Source organism: Argiope bruennichi, chromosome 9 (genome assembly GCF_947563725.1).
Source record: "Argiope bruennichi chromosome 9, qqArgBrue1.1, whole genome shotgun sequence".
Classification (NCBI taxonomy): domain Eukaryota; kingdom Metazoa; phylum Arthropoda; class Arachnida; order Araneae; family Araneidae; genus Argiope; species Argiope bruennichi.
The window spans coordinates 113,560,921-113,567,159 of NC_079159.1; positions in this window are offsets into that span (position 1 = coordinate 113,560,921).

Consider the following 6,239-nt stretch of genomic DNA (forward strand, 5'->3'; position numbering starts at 1 on the left):
AGGTTGCAATACAAAATAATGCGACTTTAGAAACAGTACATTGATCTTAAGGTATCTGTCTAGCACACATTTTAATTTGCCAGAGTTGCAATTTTTTGTAGAATGATTCGATTTAATTTATATGCTTCATTAAATATTCTGGTGAAATTTTAATAAATGTATTCAGTATTAAATAGCCAGAAAAGTTAGCATTTTTGGCGAACAAGTTGGTTAACAAAATTTGCTAGTTGTAATGTAAATTGTGATATTTAAAAAGGGAGGAATGTTATAAATTAGATAAGAAGTTCGCACAACTACTCATATTATTGATAAAGCCTTTTTTAATTAAAATTAAAAGATCATAACAATGGAATCAAATCACACACATATGGGATGAAGCATAATTTTAAACCTCTAGCTTTAACTGTTTTTAAAATGATCTGTATAACCACATTTAAATAAGTAAAACTTATGTTTACTTTCTTTTCTTAGTTATAAATTGTTTAAAGACGTGAACTAAAATTATATAGCTTAAAGAAAAAACTAATTAAATAAAAATAAAGGTGTAGAATTATTTATTGGCAATATTATTTAAGAATAATCAATTTTATCAATCTTACAAAAATGGTTAGTTTAGAAATTTCAAAACTGCGCATATTTTAATCCTTTTTACCGTATTTGATTATGATTTTTACTTCATTTAAATGTGACAATACATATTAAGTTAAATAATTATTTTTCTATAAATGTTGCATTATGCGATATCAATACAGTCATAAATAGCTATGAAATATTTATTTAAAGTGCAATATTTCATTGCTTTTGTGTAAAGATTGAAAGGAAATTGAAAATTGACGATAAAAAATCTGCCTTTACCTTTCACCTTGCCAAGTGGAAGTTATTCTTCTTTGAGTCAGAAGTTGTCGCAATTGGAAATAGTAATGAAAAGACTGGTAATAATTTGAAAAAGAATGTTTGAGAATTAGAGAAGCATTTAAAATGAATAAATTCATATTAATTCATATGAAATATCACGAAATATAAGCAGAATAATTGCATATTTGCCACTAATTTCATATAGTTTGTCTTTTAGATAAGTTTCGCTTACTGTTATTATTTAAAAATATAACAATTGGTAAATATCACTGTGAACTTTATTTAGCTGTAAAATTCACATCTAAACAAATTTGATATACATATTTTGCTGACTCACAGTGATTCCCCCGCCCCCCCCGAAAGCGCCTCCCAACATTCTTCCAAACGGCTCAATCTTTTCTTAAAAAATTATTTCAAATCTGCATGTCTGTCTTATTGAATTCATTGAATAATGAAAACTTTAATACACTTCACAAAGGGTTTAATGGAAACTTAGACGCTCCATGTTGAATCAAAGTAAAGCTTGAATTTATTTAGGAATACCGAGCAAATTTTGTTATTAATGCAATAAAAAGGCAACTGTTGGTATTTCTACAAAAGGAAAATGAGAGCGCATTTTAAAAAAATAATGGAGAGTAATAAAAATTTAAGGAAATTTGACTAATCCAAAGCATGCCATATTCACAACGTTTCATACTTGTTTTGACACATATCCATACAAGGAAATAGTTCAAGGCCATCATTAAAAATTCAAAGTCATTATTGAGTAGAAGAAAGACAGATCGTTTTTCAGTTTTACAGAACAGAATTGTTGCTTTAATAAAAATTAGCTAAAATTTAACTATAGACTTAGTCACATTTTGTTTATTGGTGTGCATGTGTTTTATTGCGTGTCTCATTTTCTCAATTCTAAAGAGTATGAACGCTTTTCAATGAGATACACCCTTGTAGCAGTTTGTTATATTTGTTTTTCCTCTTAATTATTTTGGACGATACAAATGTAAATTATCGGTTGTGAAAAATCGTGTTTTCCATGGCCCTGCTCCAAGAGTTTTTCAGATACTAGCCGCTTTTGGCGACCAGCTTGTTCATCCAAATTATTGACTTTTTAGATTGTTAAATGATTTATATAGAGAGCATTTTTTTAAAAAATTTCATCTTGTTACTACAGTAAAGCATGAATTCAGTAAAATCGATTAACTGCAAATTATAAAGTTTCTACATCATGAAATAAAAGAGGAAGTGCAAAACCTGCATCAAAATTTAAAAGTATGGATATAACGTTTGTTGGATGACTTTGAATTCCATCATAACGTTTCAAAACATTATTACAGACTATGCATAATGAACTTAAAAACAGAATTTAAAAATATTATTAAAATTATATGGAAATGGAATAGATATCATTAAAAAGATAATATTTCGAATTCTAAGATAATATAAAGTTTATTTTTTTTAATAATATATTCATATCTATTCCTATTGGCAAATCATAGTGATACTCATCAGGTGATGGTTAAGCCTATTTTTTCGTTCGATTAAACTATCTGTTTGAAACCTGTTTTTTCATTTCTTTTACATCTTCTTTCCTCTGACTGAATGAACTTGTTGGTTAGACGGCGAACCCTCTACAGGGCATTTCCAATCAGATTTTAAAGTTCTGCTTAGCTAAGTGAAGCGCTTAGTTCAATAGAGTTATAAAAACATTCAATGAAGCAATCTGAAATTCATATGATGGTTTGTTTACATTTGACTGCAGTAATAAGACTATTCGAGAGGAAGAGCGATTTCTGTGCCACATACGTTAGCGTTTTATATATAGATGATGTGTATGGTGGCAATGTTTTGAAATCCTTTTACAAATGAACAATTTTAAGTTCGAAAAAAAAATGCAATCCTAATGTATCGAATTGCTCGTTATTGATAACTTATGGCTAAATATCAAATAAATTTGGCTTATTTGATAGTTTGCATTTTAATATGTTTGCTACTATGATTCACTCCAGTGATTGGGACTATCTATCTAAATAGATAATCTCTCCTTTGTTGTTGCTAAATTATAATGCATATGGGATAATCAAATCAGAACGTAGGTATGAAACACAGGAGATTTACGCGACGACCAACCTTTTATTCATTTGTATCATTTAATAAATTTACATGATTCAAAATTAATAGCGTTGAAAAATTTAATACCATATTTAAGTTTATATAAAATTTATTATTATTATTTTTAAGTTATTAATATAATATTATTATTAATATAATAAAGTTATTAACATCATTCAAGAAATATAAGCAATAATTATGAAAGATTAAGAAAGAATATTAATATGAGAAACTATTTTTTTGAAGCAAAAAATTAGATAATGGAGTCTTCTAGAGATATATTAAAACAAATGTTTAATAAAAGTTTAAATAATATATAAGAAGTTCATATCAGAAATAAATAGAACAATCACTTTTATTCATAAATGTATGTAGTATGTATTCATTCATCTTTCTTATATATTTCCAAATACAGCTTTTAATTTTATATCTAGTACAATATGGTCAAATCTAGTTCTTGCGCAATTAAATTCGACAAATCAAACCAAATACGAATTAAAAATATTTTTTAATTTGTATTATGTGAGCTCTGCATGACGGGCATCAATAAATATGTGCTGAAAGTTTCCAAAATTAACTCTTTCATAGACGATTTGTCACTTTTACTTTTTAATTTTGCAAGAGTGTGAATTGCGTATTAAAAGTCGATTTAAGTTTTGAGATCATTAACTTCAAACATTTTTGCTTAATGAAACTGATTTTTATGCCATATTAAAATAATAATTAAAAAAATCTATTGAAGTCATTTATTTGACTCTCGCACTATTTTTTCTCTGATTTTACAATATTTTGTGAGCAAATAATTGTATTTAATGCGTTAATTGGATGAATTGATCAAAATGGTAAATAAATGCAATGATTAAATCGACAATGAAAAAATATTTTTATTAAATGTAAGAAGTAAACCTCCGGCAATACAAGTGTAATAATTAAAATAAATATAACTTGAATAGAAATTTCCCTATTGAAAAATCATAAGAAAAATGGTGTTCTTATGTATAATTTTCTAGTGTCGAGAAGATAATTGAGTGCATTTAGATAATGATCTCTATTGTGTATATACACATCTGTAATTTTGTACACATGTATATACATACCTATAATTTTGGTATAAAACCACTAGGCAAATTTATCCATCAAACTCATTTACTCTAAAAAATCATTTTTAAGCTCGGAAAAATATAATATGTCGAAATATTGATTATATATTGATTGATCGAAATATTGATTGACTTTATTATACATTTTTAAATTGCAATTTATAATCAAAGATAATCTTTAATTCGATTTTCACATTATTCATGAAATATATGAAGGAAGTTACATTGAATAGTTTTCCATTGATAATTTTCTATTTCCATGATAATTTTTTATTGAAAATTTAAACTGATTTGCAGTTTCTATTACATTATTTAAAACAAACAACATCAATACGAATTAAAAAATTTCCAAAGCATCATGATATGGCATTAAATAAAAAAATAAATAAAATGAAAGCACTTCGAGAGTGCGAAAAAAGTTAAAAAATCAGAAAGTCGGAAAAAATAACTGTTGATATATCTTTTTCTTTCATCCAGCATTTAAAACTAAGTAATGTTAAATAAATTGTTCGAAGCTACAAGAAAAAATTCTTTTGCATTATTGACAAAATTTTAATAAACTGAAAATTTTTGCTTTTCTAAAATACTACATACAGTTACGGCTTTCTCGAATGGTGTAAACTACTGATTCTCCACAAAATTGGATATGGATAAATGAATTCCATGGATATCCCGCAAAATTAAATAAAAAGCACTCAAATAAATATGTTAATACTTTCAGAAAAATTTAATTTACAGTAGGATATGTCCACATAGAATTATGACTTAATAAATAACAGATTTCTTTATTTAATATGCTTATGATTCAAATTTTTTAAAATAATATTTCAAAATTAACAGCTACGGGTAGTCGAAAGTTTAGTGAATTCATTTCGAACATTTTATTAAAGCTTATAAATTATCTTTTAGTAATCCAGAATTCTGAAACTGACAGTTAAAATAAATTACTTTTAAACTTTATTTATTATCAGTTATATTGAAATTGATTACACAATTGTAGAAATTGATTATCAAATAAGAAATATCTCTTAATATCAATATTCTAAATAAATGAAATATTTCAGTTGACTTACTTTGCTTGTTAATGTTTTCACTTTTAAATGTTTCCCCCGTCTTATCCAGATCGAGTGGACATAAACAAATAATTCATTTTGTTTCTTAGCTTTCTCACGCGAACAATCCATCGATCACGTGGTGAGAGGGATGGTCTTGAAAAGAACGAATTGACCCGTCAACGAGGTACAAAAGGAGGAGGGACACGATATCTAATATTTCCTTTACTAACATTCATTTTTTGGGTTGTGTTTATCGAATTTGCATGAAAAGTAAACAAATAGGCGGAACCATTCAAAGCTGATACATAAACTTTTTTTTAAATGTCTAGGTTTAGATGAATGTTTTTTTTTCTCTCTAAATCTGCGATGGGTCATTTTTCTTCTGAAGAAAAACGATGACAAACGTAATGGTTCTGTGAATAACTGAATGATGATATCAAAAGAGTGTTTTGTATGGAGAATCTTAACGACATTTTCCTGCCTTACTACATATGTTTGTTGCACGCATCTATGTATATGTGTAATACATATTTATATTTTATGTAAAAGTTTTTCCCAAAAAGGATTTGAAAAAAAATGTGGATATTTTTTTCTAAAAGATGGCTAAAAATCATTATTGTCAAAAAAATACATCTATTCAAAATGTTAAGATAAATACGAATCATACTTTCATTCACAAATAAATTTTGAAACAGAATTTTCTATAGATGCGCAATAGATTCAACTGATAAATGCGGAGATTTAAGGAATCTTATACCGAAAGATTTCCGATATGTTTTCTTTTCACAGATATTTTTTTTCTTCTAAATTTCATCGATTTTTCAACCAAAACATATGTTTTCATTTTATTGTGCAAATCATTCTAAAAAGATCGATCGCCAAAGGGATTAATTATGTTATTTTAAAAATGCAGTTAGCAATACTTTAAAAAATCTTGGAAATCTGCGCCGCATTTCCACTGTCACTCGGCGAAATCGAATATATGATACGAGCGTGTTCTTTCATGGCAGCATTCTTGTGGTTAGAGGCAAGGTTGTTCGTAGATTGATCTCGGCAAAAGAGGTTCAAAACTTCTTGACGAAACCTCAGAAAGAAGTGAAATATCCCAAAAGAAATCTTA